General features: G+C 41.6%; 1 protein-coding gene across 5 annotated transcripts in view; it reads right to left on the reverse strand.

Moving 5' to 3' along the window:
- Window positions 1–24650, reverse strand: part of LOC135096947 (serine/threonine-protein phosphatase 6 regulatory ankyrin repeat subunit B-like) — a 104311-nt gene that overhangs the window by 74200 nt on the left and 5461 nt on the right. The window lies entirely within an intron of this gene.

The raw sequence follows: 24650 nt of genomic DNA on the forward strand, positions 1-24650 counted from the left end.
CCATCTTTAAGAAAGGAGATCAAACTTTAGCGTCTAACTATAGATCTGTCAGCTTATCTTCAGTTGTAGGTAAGATGTTAGTGTCAATAATAGCGAGGAACATTAGAGAACATTTAGACAAACATAACTTGATAAATAAGTCACAGCATGGTTTCACGAAGGGGAAGTCTTGCCTGACAAATTTGTTAAGTTTTTACAGTAAGGTGTACGAGGCAGTAGATAATGGTGATAGTTATAATATCTTATATCTGGACTTTAGTAAAGCATTTGACAAGGTATCCCATCAAAGGCTCCTGAAAAAGGTTAGGGCACACGGGATAGATGGGAAGGTGTTAGGCTGGATAGGGTCATGGCTTAGCGACAGGCGACAGAGAGTTGTTATAAACGGCTTGAAATCCGAGTGGGGTCATGTAATTAGTGGGGTGTCACAGGGATCACTCTTAGGACCATTGTTATTTTTAATATATATCAATGACTTGGATAGTGGAGTTAGTAGTGATGTTAGTAAATTTGCGGATGACACAAAGATAGGTAAGTTAATTAGGTCAGGATAAGATGCCATCGCCTTGCAGGCAGATTTAGATAGAATGAATGAATGGACGGATAGATGGCAAATGCAATTTAATATCAATAAATGCGAAGTACTTAGCGTAGGTAGAGGAAACCCACACAATAGGTACACATTAAACAACCAAACTCTGGTAGGTACAGTGTATGAGAAAGATTTAGGAGTTATAGTTCGCTCTGAACTCCGTCTAGGGAAACAATGCATAGAAGCCAGAAACAGGGCAAATAGGGTACTAGGGTTCATTTTTAGGAGTCTTAAAAGTAGAAGGCCGGAAGTAATATTAAAGTTATACTTGGCGCTGGTCGGACCTCATCTAGACTACTCTGTGCAGTTCTGGTCCCCACATTACAGGAAAGATATAGGTCTATTAGAATCGGTACAGAGGAGAATGACCAAAAGGATAAGGGGGATGAGGAGTATTTCTTACAAGGCGAGGTTGAAGTTGTTAAATTTACATTCTTTGGAGAGACGTAGGTTAAGAGGGGACCTGATAGAAGTCTTTAAGTGGTATAAGAGTTATAACAAGGGGGATGTAAGCAAAATTCTTAGGATCAGCAACCAGGGTAGAACAAGAAATAATGGGTTCAAACTTGAAAAATTTAGGTTTAGGAAGGAGGTAGGAAAAAAATGGTTCTCAAATAGAGTTGTAGATGAGTGGAACGGACTCAGTAATCATGTTGTTAGTGCTAGGACACTAGAGAGCTTTAAGAGAAGATTAGACATATTTATGGATGGGGATAATAGATGCAAACAGCTAGGTACATTTCATACAGGGACTGCCACGTGTAAGCCTGGTCGCTTCTTGCAGCTTCCCTTATTTCTTATGTTCTTCTTATGTTCACACACACACACACACACACACACACACACCTGTCCTTTATAAGTAAACGACAGACCGAGGATGTTCAGTGTAGAAGAGGATGACACTCAACTGTCCCCCTCTTCTACACTGAACATCCTCGGTCTGTCCTTTACTTATAATCTGAACTGGACACTTCACATCTCGTCTGTAGCTAAAACAACTTCTATGAAGTTAGGTGTTCTGAGATGTCTCCGCCAGTTTTCTTACCCCCCCCCAGCTGCTACCTTTTTTTTTTATTTAATTGATTGATTGTTTATTGCCCAGAGTAGCACTTTTTTTTTTCTTTTTTTACAGAGAAGAAGTGTTGGGTCCGAAACATAATGATACGTTGGTGGGTTTATTCGGGGTTCAATTGAGTTACTCAGATGTTCGGGGTTTTGGGGTTTCACACTGTGTATTTTTAATCTGTGTCGAAGCCAATGAAATAAATAGCAGGTGTGGTACACTTTAGTTCTGCTCCAGCTGTCTTAGGACTCACACGTTTTATTCCCTGTCCTACTCGCCTAATACACATTGCTAGCAAGGATGGCTCTGAGTTTAACAGGTTATGGGCCCAGGAACAGACTGTATTTTGACGGTGATGAGCGCAAGTACGAGTTATGGGAAGTGAAGTTTTTGGGCTACATGCGGCTACAGAAATTGCATAATGTGATTGATCCTCCTGCATCAAGTACGACTGCTGCAGACGTTACCAAAAATGCCGAGGCATTTGCGGAGTTGATTCAGTTCCTGGATGACCGTAGTCTATCCCTTGTGATGCGTGATGCGAAGGACGATGGACGTGAGGCACTGAGGATTTTACGGGAACACTACTTATCGAAAGGTAAACCCAAGGTCATATCACTGTACACGGAGCTCACAACGTTGCTTAAGGGAGAAAACGAGAGTGTTACAGACTATGTGATTCGAGCCGAGACGGCGGCAACTGCACTTAAAACGTCTGGTGAAACTATTAGTGACAGCTTGTTGGTGGCAATGGTGCTTAAGGGTTTACCTACGGAATTCAAGCCATTTATGACTAATTACACAAAGAGAAAAGGCATTGACATTTGCTGAGTTCAAGGTGTCTCTCAGAAGTTTCGAGGAGACAAAGAAGTCGTGCGGCGACAAAAGTGACAGTGACAGAGTGATGAGGATAGAGTCTCGTAAATTCAGTGGTACGTGTTTCAAGTGCGGTCTTCAGGGTCACAAATCGGTCGACTGCCGTGTCTCTAGACCGAACCAGACTTTAAGAAGATGGTGTGAGAACTGCAGGAATAACTCCCACGATACGAAGTTTTGTTGGAAGAGTTCGGGGGGTAACAGTGGTAAAGACTCTGCCAGGAACGTAAAAGATTATAGTGATGATTATGACAGTCAGAGCCACAGTTTTGTGTTTAAAGTGGGGCTTCGGAGATCAGAGACTGAATCATGTGTTGTGGTTAACAAGTTAATGGTGGACTGTGGTGCAACTACTCATATAATCAATGATGACTCCAAATTTGTGTGTTTTGACAAGCAATTTGATCCTGAGAGACATTTTATTGAACTAGCTGATGGTAGTAGAACAAATAATCTGGTTAAAAAGAAGGGTGATGCCTGTGTTACCCTTGTAGACTCTTGTGGTAATGTTCATACAGCAATTCTGGAAAATGCTCTCTATGTACCTTCCTTCAAGCAAGATATTTTCTCGGTTCAAGCTGCCACTGAGAAGGGTGCATCAATCGAGTTTAAACCAAATTCTGCAGAGTTAACATCTACAAACGGTACAAAGTTTGACATAGTTAAGCATGGTAGACTGTATTTCTTAAACAATACTGTGTGTTCAAATAGGGCGTCCTATACATTGAGACAGTGGCATGAAATTCTCGGTCATTGTAATGTGAGTGATATTTTGAAACTTGAAGGTGTAGTGAACGGGATGAAAATTAGTGACAAAAAGGACTTTGATTGTGGCATTTGTGTTAAAGGGAAAATGACTCAGTTTAGAAACAGACAAGCTGATGAGCGTTCAAAAGCTAAACTAGATATGGTACACTGTGACCTAGCTGGTCCCATTGATCCTGTTGCCAAGGACGGTTTTAAGTATGCACTCAGTTTTGTTGATGATTACTCCGGTCTTATCATGATATACTTCCTCAAATATAAGTGTGACACCTTACAGGCAACTAAGCATTTCATAGCAGACATTTCTCCCTATGGCTCAGTGAAATGTCTCAGAAGTGATGAAGGTACGGAATTTACTTCTAATGCATTCGCAGATTTACTCGTGGAAAATAAAATCAAGCATGAAATGTCTTCTCCCTACTCACCTCACCAAAATGGTACCGCTGAAAGAGGCTGGCGTACTCTTTTTGAAATGGCCAGATGTTTACTAATAGAGTCTGGTCTGCCAAAGTTTGTGGACGTATGCCGTTATGGCCTCTGCTTACATTAGAAACAGATGTTATAACCTTAGGATTAAGAAGACTCCATTCGAGGCTTTTGCAGGTAAAAAGCCAAATATTAGTAATATGCACATTTTTGGTTCTGTATGTTATGCCTATGTACAACAGAAGAAAAAACTTGATGCCAGAAGTGAGGATGGAATTTTTGTAGGCTATGATAAGTCTAGTCCAGCATACCTTGTATATTTTCCAAAGACTGGTACAGTAAGGAAAGTTGGATGTGTCAAATTTACCAGGCCTAGCGTAGATGTAAGTTCAGATGTAGCATGGGGTAGTGAATGTGACTGGACTACAACACGTAGTACTGACACTGAAGCTAGCCCAGAAGTTGGTAACCAAACAGAGGACAGTGTGTGTTTAAGGCGGTCAGAAAGAGTAAAATGTAAACCCATATATTTTGGTGACTGTATTGTTGGTGATGAAATGGATGAGGCTTTGGATAGTATTGTGAATTGTACTGTTGACTATTGCTATAAACTAGCCAGTGTACCTTATACATATCAAGATGCTATTGCATCTCCTGATTCTGATAAATGGCGAGAAGCTATGGAATTGGAAATGAAAGCTCTAAAGGATAATGAGACTTTTGAGCTTACTACTTTGCCTGAAGGTAGAAAAGCTGTGGGAAGTAGGTGGGTATATGACCTGCAGTTTAACCCTAACAATGAGACAAGGTACAAGGCTCGTTTTGTTGCTAAGGGTTACTCTCAGGAGGCAGGTATAGATTATCACGAAACATTTTCCCCAACTACTAGGATCACATCTGTAAGAACTTTAATGCAGTTGGCTGTACAACATGACCTGGTTGTTCATCAAATGGATGTAAAAACTGCCTACTTAAATGCACCTATTGATTGTGAAATTTATGTTGAACAACCCAAGGGTTTCTGTGTGGAGGGTAATGGTGGCGAGAAGTTGGTGTACAAATTAAAGAAATCCTTGTATGGTCTCAAACAAAGTGGTAGAAATTGGAGTTCACTGTTGCACTCATATTTGGTTGACCTAAGTTTCACTCAGTCATTTGCCGATCCATGTCTTTATACCAGAATTACTGATGATGAGGTAACCAATGTATTAGTTTGGGTTGATGACATAATAATTGCGGCCAGCAGTGATACAAAATTGAAGAACATGAAGGAAAGTCTGGGTGATAAATTTAGGATGAAAGATCTAGGCAAAATTTCCTGGTATCTAGGTATACAGTTTGTGTGTGATGATAATGTAATTAAAATGAATCAAACTAAATATGTGGAAAAGATCCTTGAGAAATTTGGTATGCAACATTGTAAACCTGCCTATACTCCTTGTAACATGGATGTGAACAAAGTATGTATTAGTTCTAGTGAATCAAAACTGGCTGATATCAATATGTATAGAGGATTAGTTGGAAGTCTGACCTATGTAATGACATGTACTAGACCTGATTTGTGCTTTATTGTAACTAAATTGTCTCAGAATATGACTAATCCAACTACTTCTCATCTCACTATGGCCAAGCATGTATTAAGATATTTGAAAGGTACCATTGATCAATGTTTGACTTTTAAAAAGTCAGATGAGTCACTGAATTTGATTGGGTATTGTGATGCTGACTGGGCTAATGCACAAGATCGCAGAAGTATTACCGGGTATAGCTTCCAACTTTCCAGTGGGGGTCCATTAATCTCTTGGAAGACTAGAAAACAGAGAACAGTTGCTCTGTCTACTTGTGAAGCTGAGTATATGGCCTTGTCTGCCGCTACTCAAGAGGCAAAGTTTTTATTGCAATTACTGGAAGATATGACAGGAAGTACTTCGATAAACAGCTGTACTATACACTGTGATAACCAAGGTGCCATAAAATTAGTTGAAAACCCTGTCCAGCATCAGAGATCAAAGCACATAGATATTAGATACCATTTTATTAGGATAGAGGTTCAGAGAGGTGTAGTGCAACTTAAATATGTACCATCTGATCAAAATATTGCTGATATGTTCACTAAACCTGTACCTAAAGTAAAGCTTTGTGATTTCAGTAAAGTTATTATGGGTGTGTAGATAGTTAAAACAGGAGTGTGTATTGATTTAATGTGTGTTGTATTGTATATACCCATCATTAGTTTCAGTGGGGGTGTTGGGTCCGAAACATAATGATACGTTGGTGGGTTTATTCGGGGTTCAATTGAGTTACTCAGATGTTCGGGGTTTTGGGGTTTCACACTGTATTTTTTAATCTGTGTCGAAGCCAATGAAATAAATAGCAGGTGTGGTACACTTTAGTTCTGCTCCAGCTGTCTTAGGACTCACACGTTTTATTCCCTGTCCTACTCGCCTAATACACATTGCTAGCAAGGATGGCTCTGAGTCTAACAAGAAGTATTACATGATTAATGGGGCACTAGCCCGCTGAGCCGAGACTCCCTAGTAGACAGAGGAGTGATATACATATAAATGTAACTTATATAGAGGGCAGGGTAACAATACAAATCTTATAGAAGAGTAGAAAATAAATAATATTGCACCATTTTCTAGGAGCTAATATCCTTAAGATACTCGTAAGTTATGTTTGTAACAAGCTACATCATTCATATGTACAAAAAATACTAAAACTTTATTACAGATTCTAGTTTTGACTTAGATTATTAAATAGGAACTTTTTCGTTTTACTTTTGAAAATAATGAAAAAAAAACACATTTTTTATTTTTTTTTCTATCGTCAGGCAATACGTTCCATACTTTAGGACCAACACAGTGTGTGGAAAAATATATACAGACTAGTTCTTGTTTGTGGGCAAATCATATTATTATGATTTCCTCGGGTACCTTGGCTATGGTGGAATACATTAGATATATTGCTATTTGAATCATTACCATTAACATTTTTAGATATGGTCAGCGCTATGAAATATTTCTTTAAGAGGTCGGTGGAGTCGCATTTACCTTTGAAGGTAATGGCTCTTACTATTTTCCTTTGTGCTACAAAGACATCATTCACAACCGTAGGCCAAGTACAGCCCCAGATCGATGAACAGTTAATAAGGTACATATAACATAATTAATGATATAAGCTGCATAAGTCTTCACTTGTAACATTGTACCTAATTCTGAATAAAATTCCACAAGTCTTTGATAAGTTTGAGCACACCGAATGTATATGCTTTTTCCAGTTTAAGTTTTCATCAATAATAACTCCTAAGAATTTTGTAGAAGAAACACGATTAAGCTCAGTCTCCATAGGAAACTGTTCCGAAATTACTGACAACAGAGTGTCTTTGAAACAATATGAAGTTAGTTTTATTAATGTTTACTGTTAATTTTTTTGCGGTTACCCATTTGATTATGTTATGCAATTCTTGATTTAATTTTACATTTAAGTTACACAAATCATTATCTGTTAGAAGAAGGTTTGTATCATCGAGAAATAGAATGTAACTAAGCATATCACTAGCATTACATTTATCATTGATATATATCAGAAATAATATAGGACTTAATATAGAACCTTGTGGCACACTTTTAGTAATAGTTTTTTTTTTTATTTGACATATAATTGTTACAAAATACAGACTGTTTCCTACCTGACAGGTAACTAGCAAACAATTTTATTGGTAATCCTCTAACTCCAATGTTTTCTAGCTTGTCTAATAATATGTTATGATCAATAGAGTGAAATGCTTTACTCAGATCAAGAAAACCCCTACTACATAGTTATTTCTCTCCATATTCTTGTATATTTCGCTTGTAAACTTCAGTATTGCTATTTCTGTGGATTTATTTTTGCGGAATCCAAATTGATTGTTTGAAAGCAGTTGAAAGATTGTAGAAATACAGTCAGTCTCTTTGCTATTGCTTTTTCAAGTATTTTGTACAAGGTCCTTATCCGTCCATATATGGAGAAATTCTTTGACTACTTAACTTCCAAGTTGACCACATTCTGACCCTCTTCCCTTTTGCAGAGATCTCAGTTCTTGGAGATTTCAAAATTCACCACCAGCTTTGGCTTTCCTCTCTCTTCACTGACCATCCTGGTAAACTAGCCTTCAGCTTTGCTATCCTTCATGACCTAGAGCAACTGGTGCAACACCTTATTCGTATTCCTGACCGTCTTGGAGATACGCCCAACATTCTTGACCTTTTCCTGACCTCTAATCTTTCTGCTTATGCTGTTACCCTCTCTTCTCCATTGGGCTACTCCAATCACAATGTCATATCTTCTTATCACTCCAATCCCTCTTCAGCATCCCCCTAAGCGGAGGTGCCGCTGGCAATTTGCTTCTGTTAGTTGGGGCTACCTGAAGAGATATTTTGCTGATTTTCCTTGGAATGACTACTGCTTCCGTGTCGGAGACCCGTCTTTGCGTGCTGAGCGCATAACAGAGGTGATAGTGTCTGGCATGGAGGCGTACATTCCTCACTCTTTTCCTTGACCTTCCAAACCTTGGTTCACCACGGCTTGTTCTTATGCTATACATAATAGAGAGGTGGTTCACAAAAGTTACTTAAGCCTTTCATCAGCAGAATCTCATGCACTTTATATCTCTGCCTGGAACCATGCCAAGTCTGTTCTCCAACTAGCCAAAAACTCCTTCATTAACAGAAAGTGTCAAAATCTTTCAAGATCTAACTCCCCTCGTGACTTCTGGCATGAAGCCAAAAATATCCCTAATAACTTTGCTTCTCCTTCTTTCCCTACTTTATTTCAACCAGATGGCACCACTGCTATCACATCAATCTCTAAAGCTGAACTCTTCCCACAAACCTTTGCTAAAAACTCTACCTTGGACGATTCTGGACTTGTTCCTTCCTCTCCTCCACCCTCTGACTACTTCGTGCTACCTATTAAAATTCTTTACAATGATCTTTTCTATACCCTCGCTGGCCTAATCCCTCGGAAGGCTTATGGACCTAATGGGGTCCCTCCTATTGTTTTCCGAAACAATGCATCCGTGCTTGCACCTTGCCTAGTCAAACTCTTTCATCCCTGTCTGTCAATATCTACCTTTCCTTCTTGCTGGAAGTTTGCCTACATTCAGCCTGTTCCTAAAAAGGGTGACCGTTCTAATCCCTCAAACTACCGTCCTATTGATATAATTTCCTGTCTATCTAAAGTTTTTTAATCTATCCTCATCAGGAAGATTCTTAAACATCTGTTACTTCACAACCTTCTATCTGATAGTCAGTATGGGTTCCGTCAAAGCCTCTCTACTGATGATCTTCTGGCTTTCCTTACTGAGTCTTTGTCATTATCCTCTTTTAGAGATTTTGGTGAAACTTTTGCTGTTGCCTTGTACATATCAGAAGCTTTTGATAGAGTCTGGCACAAAGCTTTGATTTCCAAACTACTCTCCTATGGCTTTTATCCTCTCTGTAACCTTATCCCAAGTTTCCTTTCTGACTGTTCTATTGCTGCTGTGGTAGACGGTCACTGTTCCTCTCCTAAATCTATTAACAGTGGTGTTCCTCAGGGTTCTGTCCTGTCACCCACTCTCTTCTTATTATTCATTAGTGATCTAAACCAAACTTCTTGTCCTATCCACTCCTACGCTGATGATACCACCCTACACTTTTCCACGTCTTTTCATAGACGTCCAACCCCTCAGGAAGTAAACATTTCACTTAGGAAAGCCACAGAACGCCTGACCTTTTTAAAATTTCTAATAGGGGCTGAGCAAACTTGGTATTGTTCAGTGCCTCAAAAACTCAATTCCTTCATCTATCAACTTGACACAACCTTCCAGATAACTATCCCCTCTTCTTCAATGACACTCAACTGTCCCCCTCTTCTACACTGAACATCCTCGGTCTGTCTTTTATTTATGATCTGAACTGGAAACTTCACATTTCATCACTAGCTAAAACATCATCTATAAAATTAGGTGTTCTGAGACGTCTCCGCCAGTTTTTCTCCCCACCCCCCCAAGCTGCTAACTCTGTACAAGGGCCTTATTCGTCCATGTATGGAGTATGCTTCACATGTCTGAGGCAGAGTGTTCCACTCATACCACACTTCTAAACAGGGTGGAATCAAAATTATTTCGTCTCATCAACTCATCTCCTCTAACTGACTGTGTTCAGCCTCTAAAGCCATCCGAGATAAAGTGTTGGAGAGGGCGACAAGACTGAAGGATATGCAAGAACCATATAAGAAAATGTATATCAAGAAGGACTCACACCCTGAAGTAAGGAAAGAATGGAGGCGCTTGAAGACAGCAGAAGAAGAAGAGAAAAATAAACCTTCGAACGCTGGATGCAACATTCGCCTCGATTATAGGGAACGAGTGTTGTACAAAGACGGTGTGGTGATTGACAAATGGCAACCTCATCCTTTTTAAGAAGACCACAGGGAAGTATAAGTATTGTTTCTTGGAACATTAATGGTATAAAAACTAAAATAGAAAAGAAAAATGTTCAGACATTTCTCAGTAAATATGATATCATTTGTTTAAATGAAATAAGGACGTGCTTGCCGTTGTTCTTTCCAGGATATGCTTCTTATAAAAATTCTGACAAACAAAACAGTAATCGTGGTGGAACTTGTGTGTTTGTACGACTTTGTTTGAATAAGTATTTATTTGATGTGGATTTTTTCTTGTATGGATCAAATATGGTTTAAGCTTAAAATTGCACCAGGTGTACTTTATGGTTCTTGTTATGTACCCCCCTCGGACTCTGAGTATTTTGATTATACACAAATATGTAATATACAAGAAAAGATTAAGCACAATGATTGCAGTAACGGATGTGTGATAATTGGAGACGTGAACGCTCGCTTTGGTTGTTCGGTGAGAGAACTGCAGGGCATAGTGGATATGGTGGGAATTTCTTATTCTGTTATTCCTGACCCTGTACCTACGCCCAACGACAATGCTAAAGCGTTACTTGGCATATGTGCTGAAGAAGAATTACTAGTTATTAACAATTTACAAAATATGAATTGCCATTATTTGAGTAAGAAAACCTATTGTAAAGGAAGTGAATGGATATCTGAATTGGATATTTGAATCGTGTCTAAGGGTTTACTCAGCTTGATTGAATCTTTTGACGTTGTTAGAGACAACTCTTTACCTTCAGATCACGTACCAATTAGTGTTATGCTACAACCACCTTCACCTTGTCTCGAAACTATTAAACTGAGATCATTTGAACTGGGTAAACATGGTGCAGAGATTAACGTTATTGATATGGTGAAAACTCGCCAGTTAATAAGCAAAAGACCTATACGATATCAGAACATCAACTATGAATTATTTTGTGTCCAAACTCAATGAGATAGATTTACATACACAATGTAGTGACGATATAGATGTAACAGGCTCTACTATAACTGAAACGTTATATGAATGTGGAAGTGCCAGTAAATACCCACGTTGTGCCCGTGTAGAGGAGGTGACTGATGGAAGAGGAAGGTGGGAAAAAATGTTGGATAATAATGATCAGGCTAAATTATGGCAAGCAATAAAGTGGCGCGCTGAGATAACAGACGATAGTAACAACACAGAGTCCATGCCAGATGATGAAGTCTTTAAAAAGCACTTTGAAAAAATATTTAATCCACCGGATATAGTTTACCCAAATGCTAGTGATCTACACTCTCATCTCAACATACAGATACTAGACGACATAATCAGCGTAGAAGAGGTGCAGAGACAGATTAAGAGATTAAAACCAGGCAAGGCTTGTGGCCCAGATGGAGTACCACCTACACTTTTCAAAGTTTTACCTGTTCAATGGATAATATCTATAACTACACTCTTTAATAACATATTTCTGCCTCTTACCCTATTAGTTGGATAACGGCAAAACTGTTCACTATATATAAACGTGGGTCTAAAGCACTCCCAAGTAATTATAGAGAAATTAATGTTATTAATACAATAGCAAAATTATATGACATGGTCCTTTCAGCTCGCCTCCATCAGTGGTTTGTGCTTCACCGGGAACAGGCGGGGAGTCGGCCAGGAAGAGGATGTGTGGAACATCTGGTAACACTCATAGTGCTGATGGATATTGCTCCAAGGAAAAAAATGAAGCTATTTATTACATTTGTGGATTTGAGTAGAGCTTATGATTGTGTACCGAGGTTTGATTTGTTTATGTCGTTGAAGAGGATGGGATGTGGTGTTACTATGCTCTTAGCTTTGGCTGCAATGTATAGATGTACGAATAGTGTGGTGGGAACTGCTGTCATCGCAACCACCGTTGTTGTGCGTCAAGGCATACCCACATCTTGTATACTGTTTATCCTTTATGTTAATGAAATGATATAAATGTTAAAACAACGATGTCCTGTGGATGGTTTCCTTGCATGGTTGCATGTTTTAGTCATGATGGATGACACTATACTGTTATCAACAACTCCAGATGGAATGAAAAGTAAGATAAAAATTTTACAAGAGTTTTGCAGCACTCGTGGTATGATCATTAATGATAACAAGACGAAATTTATAGTGTTGAATGGAGATAAGGAAGATAAGGAAAATATAACTAGTGAGAATAATGTTATTAGTTGTTGTAATCACTACATTTATCTAGGAAGTCCCTTTACTGATGATGGCTCTCCATCAATTGCAATTATGTTACATGGTAATATGAAGATGAAATATTAATGAAATTTATATTTTTCATTAATAAGAATAATGATCTGCCATTTATAGTTAAGAAAAAATATTTGATGCTGCACTTATGTCGTCGCTACTGTACGGTTGTGAATCCTGGCTCAATGGAGTCACGAAGCCTATAGAAAAACAGTATAAATGGTGTATAAAGCAACCTCTTGGCGTAAAAAAAACGACGAACAATGATGTTTGCATGGTAGAGTTGGGCATGCCCCCAGTCTGTGCACTGGTTAAGGCAAAACAAAGAAAATTCTTTAAAGAAATGTGGACAAAATGAAACACAATGGATGTGCAATTAAGGTGGCACTAAGGTATAATGATGTTGTGTCCAGGTATATGACAGACTTGATCACTGTCGACAGTGACAATGTGCATAGTGCACAGTGATGAGGTGAAGACCCGTGTGAGAGTTTCAGTATCAAAAAGGCTAAATTTTTATAAGTCTGTTAATAGTGAACTAATAGTGCATGACATTTACATAAAAAAAACGTTAAAGTTAATGAATTGGAACGAGTGTCCTGGACAAGGTTACGTCTGTCTTCACACTCGTTGGCAGTTGAAAAGGGACGCTGGAATCGGCGAGGAAGGGATCGTCTTCCCTTGGAGGAAAGATTGTGTTCATGTGGTATGATTCAAACGGAGATATAGGTTCTTGAAAATTGTCCTATTTCCAGTCACGTTAGAGAAAGAAATAATGTAACGACAGTTAGTAATTTATTTGTTAATACATCTGATTATATAAATGTTTGTAGAATTGTACATGAAGTATTGTCTTTATATTAATGTTGGATGTGTGTTTGCATAAAAAAAAGGGTTTGTTTGGATAAATTCTTTTTTTTTTTTTATATAAACGTATAGGATTATAATTTAGTTTTTATGCATGTCTTTTATGGGTTTTAAATATTTTCAATGAATTTCTTGTCTAATTATTTACATTCCGCTGTTTTATTTTTATAATATGTCTTGTTTTCATGTGGTTGCTATGTCAGGTTTTTATGAGTTGTGTTTTGTTTTTATGCAACAGATTTTATTTTCGATAATATATTTTCAATATCGTAGTTGCAAAATTTTCCTCTGTATATTTGTAATTTGGACTATTTTTTAATGTGTTTATTGGTGTGTACTTCCCAGTGGTCAATCAATAAATCAATCAATCAATCAATCATCATCATCTATTCACATCTCTGCAACTAGTCTGTCTCTATCATAATCTCTTAATCCCTTACACATTATCCCTCTCTCTCTCTCTCTCTCTCTCTCTCTCTCTCTCTCTCTCTCTCTCTCTCTCTCTCTCTCTCTCTCTCTCTCTCTCTCTCTCTCTCTCTCTCTCTCTCTCTCTCTCTCTCTCTCTCTCTCTCTCTCTCTCTCTCTCTCTCTCTCTCTCTCTCTCTCTCTCTCTCTCTCTCTCTCTCTCTCTCTCTACTTATCCAAAACGGCGGTCAGCCTACAACACACCTGCTTCCCTCATGTGACACCACACACACTCACATGAGAATGCTCTAGAAAAATGCTTGTATACACTCTTTCAACCTACTGCTTGAATGCAATCAGTGCATAACAGGAAACGCTGTGTGTGTGTGTGTGTGTGTGTGTGTGCGTGCGTGCGTGCGTGAGTGCGTGCGTGCGTGCGTGCGTGTGTGTGTGTGTGTGTGTGTGTGTGTGTGTGTGTGTGTGTGTGTGTGTGTGTGTGTGTGTGTGTGTGTGTGTGTGTGTGTGTGTGTGTGTGTGTGTGTGTAACTAACCAGACTCTGCCTACCTACCTACCGGTCTATCCCTGCATACAAGTGTACTTTGACAGTATCTTTTGTTGACCTAAGTGATCAACTGCTAACACTACTTGTAATGAAAATAGCGACAAAAATACATGGCAGGTAATCATGGTAACAACTGTACTAAGTGGAAGTTTAAAAGTCCAAAAATGACCTTGGGCCCTGACACCGCTATGTGCTCACATCGTGACACCCTCCATCAGAACCTCGCTCTCCCCACACCCTCAGCCACATCACCATTACTGCATCACAATCACCATCACCAAAAAGAACATCATCATCATCAGCAGCAGCACTACCATTACCGCTACCACCAGCACAACCACTACCTCTATCACCATCACCAACCATCATCATCATCAACATCATCACAACACTGCACCACACCATACCACACCACAACACGCTACACAGCACCACACTGCACCACACCACATCACACCACACCAAACCACACTGCATCGCTCCACACCACAATCACAATGATGTTTTCCATTCGCAATGATGTTTTCCATGCCCTCGCTGGCCTAAACCCTCGGAAGGCTCATGGAACTGATGGGGTCCCTCCTATTGTTCTCCAAAACTGTGCCTCCGTGCTTGCACCTTGCCTGGTCAAACTCTTTCAGCTCTGTCTGTCAACATCTACCTTTCCTTCTTGCTGGAAGTTTGCCTACATTCAACCTGTTCCTAAAAAGGGTGACCGTTCTAATCCCTCAAACTACCGTCCTATTGCTTTAATTTCCTGCTGATCTAAAGTTTTTTAATCTATCCTCAACAGGAAGATTCTTAAACATCTATCACTTCACAACCTTCTATCAGATCACCAGTATGGGTTCTGTCAAGGCTGCTCTACTGGTGATCTTCTGGCTTTCCTTACTGGGTCTTGGTCATCCTCTTTTAGAGATTTTGGTGAAACTTTTGCTGTTGCCTTGGACATATCAAAAGCTTTTGATAGAGTCTGGCACAAAGCTTTGATTTCCAAACTACCCTCCTACGGTTTCTATCATTCTCTCTGTAACTTCATCTCAAGTTTCCTTTCTGACCGTTCTATTGCTGCTGTGGTAGACGGTCACTGTTCTTCTCCTAAACCTATTAACAGTGGTGTTCCTCAGGGTTCTGTTCTGTCACCCACTCTCTTCTTTTTATTCATTAATGATCTTCTAAGCCAAACTTCTTGTCCTATCCACTCCTACGCTGATGATACCATCCTGCACTTTTCCACGTCTTTTCATAGACGTCCAACCCTTCAGGAAATAAACATATCACGCAGGGAAGCCACAGAACGCCTGGCTTCTGATCTTTCTAAAATTTCTGATTGGGGCAGAGTAAACTTGGTATTGTTCAATGCCTCAAAAACTCAATTCCTCCATCTATCAACTCGACAGAACCTTCCAGACAACTATCCCCTCTTCTTCAATGACGCTCAACTGTCCCCCTCTTCTACACTGAACATCCTCGGTCTGTCCTTTACTTATAATCTGAACTGGAAACTTCACATCTCATCTCTAGCTAAAACAGTTTCTATGAAGTTATGTGTTCTGAGACGTCTCCGCCAGTTTTTCTCACCCCCCCAGCTGCTAACTCTGTACAAGGGCCTTATCCATCCATGTATGGAGTATGCTTCATATGTCTGGGGGGGGTTCCACTCATACTGCTCTCCTAGACAGGGTGGAATCAAAAGCTTTTCGTCTCATTAACTCCTCTCCTCTAACTGACTGTCTTCAGCCTCTCTCTCACCGCCGCAATGTTGCATATCTAGCTGTCTTCTACCGCTATTTTCATGCTAACTGCTCTTCTGATCTTGCTAACTGCATGCCTCCCCTCCTTCCGCGGCCTCGCTAGTAGTTGGGAAATTGCCACCAGGGTCGCCTATCCTTATATGGCAAGCCATGGCGGCCCCCATTTCATGGGGGGCAGCCATGGCTTGCCATATAAGGATAGTCGACCCTGGCGGCAATTACCCGGAGTGGCGATCCATTTCAGGATGGAGACCCTGGCTGTAAATAGGGTGTTGGGGGATGGGAGAGGGGAGGGGGGAGGGGGGAGGATGGGGATCCCACCCCCACCATAGGAGCGACTCTGATGGTATGCCATATTGCGAATGGGGACCTGATCAAGTTGCAAATGGGGAACCCTGGCAGCAATCTTCCGTAGACTTCAGTGGCAGTCCATTTCAGGATGGAGACCCAGGCTGTAAATTAGTGGTGGTTGGGAAGGGGAGGGGGTGATTCACGACGGTGACAGCAAGGGGGGAGCGGGACGGTGACGGCGGCACTGATGGAGAGGTGGGGGCGTGTGTCCTTATCCTTCGGCGACGATGGAATGACTAAATGAATCAAATGATGGTGGTGGAAAATAATTGAATGAAGAGGGGGTGGGTGGACTGGCGGCCAGACGTGGAAGCCCCCCACCACACACGCGTGGTTAGGCGACTCTGACGGCATTGCCATGGAAGTCGCCCTTTCAGTCACGTGTTCCCTCCGACGGCTCAGTTCATTCCAAGGTCGTCGCCACTGGATGGTCAAGGTCGGCCGGAAGGGGAATGGGGTGGGGGAGGCCTGCACGTGTCAGGAAAGTAGCAGGTAACGCCGCCAGGCTCCATGCGGCCTTACGCCACCAGGAATCATGCGGGCTTTTTTTTTTTTTTTTGTGGGGGGCGGGAAACGGGAGGTGAGGGCTATAGACTAGCGCGTGGACGCCACGCGCTAGTCGCCCGCGCGAATCCTGGACGGTCTGGGCAGCGAGACTTGCTATCACGTGTTCCCTCCGTCATCTCAGTACACCCCCCCTTATAGTCAAGGTCGTCGCGACTGCCCCACGATGTCCCGTTACCTGCCCATCCTTTTTACCTGGAGGAAGCGTCTGTGGATGACCGGAGCGGGTGGTGGCCGCCTCACACTTTCACCGAATTTTTTTCTTTTTTGGGGGAGGGAACGGGAAGTTGAGGGCTATAGAATTGGCGGTCGCGGGTCCTGGACGGTCTGTACCCTCCGACATCTCAGTACATTCCCCCCTATGGTCAAGGTCGTCGCGACCGCCCCACGTGATCCCGTTACCTGTCATCCTTTTACCTGGACGAAGCGTCTGCGGTGGTCGGAGCGGGGCGGTTGCCTCTTCCACTTTCTCCGACCACCAGCGTCGTGGTTGACGTAATACTTATGCCGGATGGTCGCCTTATTATTATTATTATTATTATTATTATTATTATTATTATTATTATTATAGCCGGCACGTGTTCCCACCGATATCTCAGTACATTTCCCTATGCGACTATCCACGCTGTACCACTATAATCTCCAGTCTGTCGACGTATGTCAAGAAAAGGTAAAGTTTAAAGTCAGTCTGTTAGTTGACAGGGTTTATAAAACATGTCATTGAGAGATAGTGACGATATATACGTATACCTATCTTCTCTTGCAGGTGGTAGGTCATTTCCCAAAAACACAACAACAGAATTTGAAAACAGAATCTTACCCATTCATTTAGACACCGGCAGGGATTATGAAGTCGGCCTGTGTAATATTTTATTCCCTAAATATTTCTAAATATTTCTTTATTCCCTAAATATTTCTACTGCTTACGGAAGGGGATCCAAATTCCAGTGTATCGTTCTATGGTCGGGCTAAGCAGTCAGACTTTGATATGTATGAATATAATATGTATACCTATCTACTGGAAAGGAATATCATCTCCAATTTTACCAATAAGAACATACCGGCCATAACTACGGCGATTAATGGACAGATAGTAAGAGAACTTCAAGTAATCTTGAATGACTCCTTTAAAATCTATTTCCCTTACTCGGATATCATTTATTATGACCACGACTTGGAGCGGGTCGTTGTGAATAACGCGATTGTCCCTCCTAATGACGATCGTATTTACAGTGATATAAGTATAAAATTTGCATCGCATATAGCTCGCATTCTGGGTTTCAATCCAAATTTTCGCTACACCGTCTACTTTCAAAGATCTGGCGACGTCATTTCATCTTCCAGCGCGAGCGAAGCTTCCTCCTCATCACCCATAAAATTATTCGCTCAATACGTACCGCGAGCTGATGCAGGGACGGATTATATGTACGTTTATACCGACATCATTTCCCCCACGCGATATGGTAACCAACTAGTTAATATATTAGACGTCATACCACTCCCCAGCGACAGCACCAGTAAAGGTGCGAATTCAATTACGTATAAAGCATTTTCTCTATCAGCTATAGAGAGTGTGGCCATCAAAATTGCTAATCAAAGAGGCAAACCTATTCAGTTTGAAGATGGGGAAAACAGTGTTACTTGCGTGTTACATATAAGACCACGTTAACTTTGCGTCTCGGACGTAAAGTTTTGAAGAGAATCGATCAAGGTGGGATAATGGGTGGAGTGGAGGATAATGAAACAGGCAGGTGTTGCCTACTTCCGAAACAAGTCACGCGCCTCGCGACCATCTGCGCGGGAAGCTTCAGTGTTTCCCCGCGCGGCATGGCGGCCGGGACACAAGTGTTGACAATGTTATAGAAAAAAAGAAAAGAAAATGGGTGTTCACTGTGGAACAGCAGAGACGCGGCTTTTATGTGAAGTGTGTGGGAGATGGCGCACTAATCCATCCTGCCCCTCATGTGTGGAAGACCAGTGTGATTTATGCGAGCGGTGTGGACTTCTGTTTCCACATCCTCCACCAGAACACACATGTGAAGTTGGGAATCCTGCTTCTTCTGGTAAGCATTATTACTTATTTTGGCGGGAATGTATAATAATAAAGATGAAATGACTGTCAATCTTTACAAGTTTGAGCTCTGAGCACATCTTCCTGTACAGGCTCACACTCGATTGAGGTTGAGCAGAACGGCGGCGTAGAAGACACACGTCGGTGGGCGTCGCAAGGCGACATCCCACGCGGAGGCGGGGGAAGAGGTGAGAAAAAAAAAAAAAATACTAAAAATGATAAACCAATAAATACGGTGCCGCCGCCACTACTAATATTCTTTTTTTTTAAGACTCGCCACGGCCGGGACCGAGTGGATTATCGGGGAACGTATTCAATTCTTCCGAGACTTCAAGTCCTTCACTACCTACACAAGGTAAATATCAATTCAATAATAATAATAATAATAATAATAATAATAATAATAATAATAATAATAATAAACTGTCGCTGCTACTTCTATTTTTCTTCCCAGACACGCCACAAGCGGAGGCAGGCCACGATAAGCGCAGCATGGCGGGAGAGTCGGCGGATGCAGACCTTGATGAGCGCGGGATGCCGGAAGAACCGCAGTTAATTGACTCGAGGGAAAATTTTATGAGGAGCTTCACCAGACATCAATATGACATACGTGATTATGTAAGCAGAGGTCCACTCGGCCTACTTACCGAATACAGGGAGTTTTTTATACGGGAAATTAGATCATATTTCACCATAGATCGCCATTCCCCCCCACCCTGAAAATATTTTCACACATTTCTCTGTTACTAGTTAAATTCTCTACTTAGGCGAGGATGAACATTGAGTCATTCATATTGCTTTTAGAGCACGACTGATCACCTATCAAGATGTGCCTGACCTTGTTGATTTAAGGATCCAACAGCTGAACAGTCGGCTGGAAAGCCTTACCAGCGAGACTGAAGGATCTGGTTTTATCATTTCAAGAGTACAGAATTTTTTCATCAACTATTGCTTACACGTCGCATGTAGTGGCATAGGAGATTATGTTGCTTATCCTAGAGGCGTGCGATGTGGGAATGAAATTTTCAATCCTGATGGCCGACATTCATCCTGTGTTATTCAGTGTTTGGCGGCTTTCAGACTTCATGCTCGAGGTGTACCTTGGAAAAGAATTCCAAAAATATTACGGAGACGGCATGGCGGAGAGAAATACGTCACGTGCGGAAAAGTAGAGAGACCAGTGACTTGGGAGAACTTGAGTCAGTTAGAAAGGTTAAATCGCCTGTCTCTGGATGTTTATACACTGACCAAAAGCGGTGAGATATACTATTTAACATTATCAAGAAAAGGCTCGCGGAAGTATAAAACTGTAGCCTCACTCCTTTTACTAGGCAGAAGACATATGACGCTCATTAAAAACGTGGAGAAGCTGCACCGGAAATTGACGAGAAGCTGTCCCACCCCAGAGGGTCATCAGTTTTGCAAAATATGTTTCAGCTTAGTTCCCAAGTCTGTCAGTTTGAACGATCACGAGTGTCACTGCGATTTCACTCAAACTCCTCTTTCCAGGTGATGGCGAAAAAGTAAAATTCAAAAATTTTGCTTACACCTATCAGCCTGCCTACTTAGCATTTTTTGATTTTAAAACTATGATAAAACCTAAGGAGAATAGGAGTGTGATAGCTGAACATGACCCAATTGGATACTCGTATCTCATCATCAATAGGCATGGAGACGTCGTAGAAAAGAGAAATTATTTCGGTGAAGATCTAGTAAATAATTTCATTGATAGCCTATCCGAAGCTTGGCGATTCATCAAGGAAAGTGTAGTTAGCTATCCATTTAGCATGTCTGCGGAGGATGAAGTCCACTTCAAACGTCAGCGTCACTGCGAGCTCTCCCATCAACCCTTTAATGTGAAAACCCCACCTCATAAACATCACGACCACTCATTACCACAAAATAATTACAAGGGGGTATTGTGCGCGCGATGCAACCTCCAGTGTCGAGACATGAGGAAATATCTCATCACTCTGGCACATAATATGAGCTTTGACGTCTCCTTAATCATAAAAGACCTTCACTTGCCAGAGTCGCACGTGGACATCCTTGCCAAGTCAGAATCGCATTTATTGAAAGTAAGGATTAAGGAATTGCAGTTTCAGGACACGCTTTCCATTATGAATGCCGGCCTCGGTCATCTCGCTCAGAGTCACGTGCAGGCGGGCTATAGCACGCGTTACGCCCAGGAAATGGTGAATTACCTCCCCGAGGATGTAAGGCGTGTAATTTGCACTCAAAAACAGTTTCTTTGTTATGAGTACATCACTGACCTTGACCGCTTAGAAGATCGACAATTGCCACCTCGTGAGGCATTTTATGACACGCTCAAGGGGAAGGCTCTGTCACCTGGAGAATATGAACACGCTCAAAGCGTGTGGAGTATGACATCCTGTCGCACTTTAGACGATTACATAAGACTGTATTCTGAGATTGATGTGGGATTATTAGCCGACACATATCTCAAATATAGATCATACCTGCATGAATTTTATGGGCTGGACATGGCACATTACGTGTCACTGTCTTCTTATGCTTATGATGCTTTTTTAAAGTCGACAGGCGTTCAACTTGATCCACCTTACGACCCTAACATGTATCACCTGATCAAAAGAAATGTACGAGGAGGCTTTGTAACTTGCGTCAGGCCACACCTGCAGTCAAACCACGAACCCAACGGTGGACCCGTCACCTATGTTTTCTATCTGGACTATAATTCATTATATGCAAGCGTTATGTGTTTCCCCTGCCTATGGGTGACATCAAAAAACTTTCTCAGTCAGAGATGGATGATTTTTTTGGAGTTGGCATCCAGAATCATGCGACAGATGGTGACGTCGGTTACTGGCTGCATTTGGACAGCTGTGACGTTTCCCCCGACGTGGCTCGGATGCGAAAGCGTACGTTGTCACATTTTGACGACAAGCGCTTTCACGTCGATGGCTATACCTCAAGGGCGTATTATCACCCCGACAATGATCAGTGGGAAAGAGATGTGGAGAATGAGATGGAAGAGGAGGTGGCGGTGGATGTGGGGGAGGTGGAGGTGGATGAGGAAGAAGAGGAGGAGGAAGAAGAGGGGGAGGAAGATGGGTAGGATGGGATAATGATTGGTCTGTGGCGTGATCGGGAGAGACTTTCCACGACATTAATCACATCATGATTAAGGGGTAGAGAAAGAGAGGACGCAGCTGCTAGCAGCCGCCCTTCATGTAATGTAAAAAAAAACATTTGCACTGACCGCGTAGGCTAAGGAAGAGGGGGAGGAGGAGGATGGGTCAATGAGTGGGTTGTGACGTGATTGGGAGTGGCCATCCATGACATTATTCACGTCATAATTAAGGGGTGGAGAGAGACCGCGGCCGCTAGCAGCTGCCATTCATGTACGTGGTTAAGGAGGGGAATGAGGGGATTGTTCATGTACTGTAAGAACATTTGTACTGTCCACGTGGGATAAGGAGGATGAGGAGGAGGAGGTGGAAGAAGAGGAGGTAATATAAGAACATTTGTACTTTGTAGGTTAAGGAGGGGGGGAAGGAGGAGGTTGTGGAAGAGGTGTGGGTCGGGGGAGATCCACGTCATAATTAGAAGGCAGGGATAAGGATGCAGCTGGGAGGTTAGTTATGCTGTTACCTACATGACCATGTAAATAAAGGTTAAGCAAGAAATACTGTAAACATATCGTTGCGTCTTTTAGTAACCCTCTGAACTTAACATGGACAAGACATTTAGCGAAGAGATGCTGAATCTCTTCAGATATCCTGCACGCATAATTATTGCAGGTTATACAAATTCCTGCAAAACACACCTCTGCAATAAAATTATAGAGAAATATCAGCATGGATTTAACAGAATTATCATTTGTGGCGTCTCATCGCATTCGTTGCAGCGGAATTCCCTTTTCAAGATAAGGTCGAAGTGCATGAGAAAATTATTGATCCCGTGATGGATGATGACAGCCCATACGCCGACCCGCAAACGCACACACTCCTGATATTATATGACAATTTCCTCATGGCTGGCAATTCTCAAACGATAGCAGAGGCTTTCACCAAAGGGAGACATAAAAATTTGTCAGTTATAATGATAGCACAGAATGTCTTTTTCACCGGAAAGTATGCTAGAACGATAACTTTAAATGCCTCACATTACATTCTTATGAAAAACAGAGATATATATCAAATTGAATGTATGGGCAGGCAACTTTATGGAAAGGAGCGCGCCAAACACTTTGTGGAAATTTATAAAAATGTCGTGCTTAGACGAGATCACGGTTATTTGTAGTGTGATTTATCCCCGAACGCACCCGAAGATATTCAACTGCGCACGAATATTGTGGATGAGCCACCCTGTGAGAAAGTCTATCTGCTATGAACGCCGTTTTGGACGAACTTTACCGGGATATGACGAATCCTGCGTCTTTAGGAGGTGTGCAAGCACTCTACAGAGAGGGGAAGAAAAGGGATAAGAATCTAACACTCCGCGATGTGAGGGCATTTCTGCAGGGCAACCGCACTTATACGCTTCACAAGCCGACGCTGAAACGTTTTCTGCGACGAAAATTTCTCGCTCCTAAACCGTCCGTCATTTTAACTTGCGATTTGGCTGATTTTCCGAAGCTGCACAGACACAATGGCGGCGTCCGATACGTCATGTTTTGCCTGGACGTCTTCAGCAGGTACTTGAAAGTGGCAACGCTGACAAGTACATCCGGACGCAGTAGCCTGCAAGCGCTGAAAAAAAGTTTTAGAGTCGGGGAGTTTTACAGGCGTGTCGCGTCTTTTTTCCGATCAGGGATCCAAATTTTATAATCAAGCAGTGAAAAAATATCTAACTTTGAAAGGTATTACCTTGTATTCCAATTACTCGCGTGAAACAAAGGCGAGTTTGGCAGAAAGGGTCATCCGAACCATAAAGGCAAAAATATATAAATATCTCACGCAGAACAATACACTGACGTATATAAACGTCTTGCCCACCCTAATAAACACGTACAATCACTCCCCACACCGCGGTTTGGGTGGCAACCAAACGCCAGCCCAGGTTCACCGCTTCCGCGAGCTGTCACAAGTCAGGAGGCAATTTAAACGAATTTATTTAAATCGGCCAAGGGGAAAGAAAGTTGTCAGTCATAAATTAGACGTGGGAGACATTGTACGCTTGCAACGTGCTTCCCGTACGCAATTTAAATTGAATAAGGGTTATACCGTCAACAATACCGAGGAGCTTTTTAAGATAAGTCGTGTGGATTACTCACATAAAATCCCTATTTATTACATAAGGGATTTGGCGGGTGAGGACGTGACCGGCGCTTTCTACAGGGAAGAATTAATCAAGTCCTCTCTTCCTTCACATTACCAGGTCGATATATTACGATTGAAGGTCGAGCGAGGTAAGAGAAAGTACTTCATCCGCTGGCGTGGGTATCCAGATAAATTTGACAGCTGGATAGATGCGGACGACTTAGTAAGATATGGATGATGAAAAACCATTGATATTGAAGTACAAGGATTTGGTTTTCCTCCTCTCGCACGTCACCCCTAAATTGCGGAAGCAGGTCTTGCAGAGTTTGAATAAGCGCGAAGTCAATTGCATCTCGGAAATATTCGCCAACTTTTTGAAGAGACGCCTGACGGACGACGATACCATCATTAACCGCCTGAAAAAATTCAAGAGTGATATTCGCACTGTAGCCTTGAAGAAGAC

Source organism: Scylla paramamosain, unplaced genomic scaffold (genome assembly GCF_035594125.1).
Source record: "Scylla paramamosain isolate STU-SP2022 unplaced genomic scaffold, ASM3559412v1 Contig9, whole genome shotgun sequence".
NCBI lineage: Eukaryota > Metazoa > Arthropoda > Malacostraca > Decapoda > Portunidae > Scylla > Scylla paramamosain.